Raw genomic sequence first — 529 nt, forward strand, 5'->3', positions numbered from 1 at the left:
ATATATATATATATATATATATTCCATATTCCCCTCCCTTTTCCTAAGGTCATACAGTCTTAAAGTATGGTTTACCTCAATTTTTATAATATCTTTTATCTTGGGTCAGTAGTAGTTTTATTTGTTTTATTTTTATAGAAAGATTTGTAAACAGTATAAAATAACAATTTATCAAGATTTGTATTGAAAAATGTAGTCCCCTGACTCTTTTATTTCCTATTCCTATTTTTCCTTCTCTGTCTTTGAACTAAGCTTTTCCTTCTGCTATTTATTTCATATTATTAAGTAAATAGTCATTTTTTCCTAATTTTTCAATTTTACATAATAAGTATTGCAATTATATTAGTGTTTTTCAGAGAACCAGTACCAATGGGATATATATTATTATTTATATTATTATTGTATAAGTATATTATCTTACTATATATGTTCCTATTGTAGTATATATATCAATTTATTTATTTATTACATATTTATCATTTATTTGTTATACATATTATAAGGAATTGGATCATGTGATTATGGAGGC

Source organism: Lipotes vexillifer, unplaced genomic scaffold (assembly GCF_000442215.2).
Source record: "Lipotes vexillifer unplaced genomic scaffold, Lipotes_vexillifer_v1.1 scaffold3, whole genome shotgun sequence".
NCBI lineage: Eukaryota > Metazoa > Chordata > Mammalia > Artiodactyla > Lipotidae > Lipotes > Lipotes vexillifer.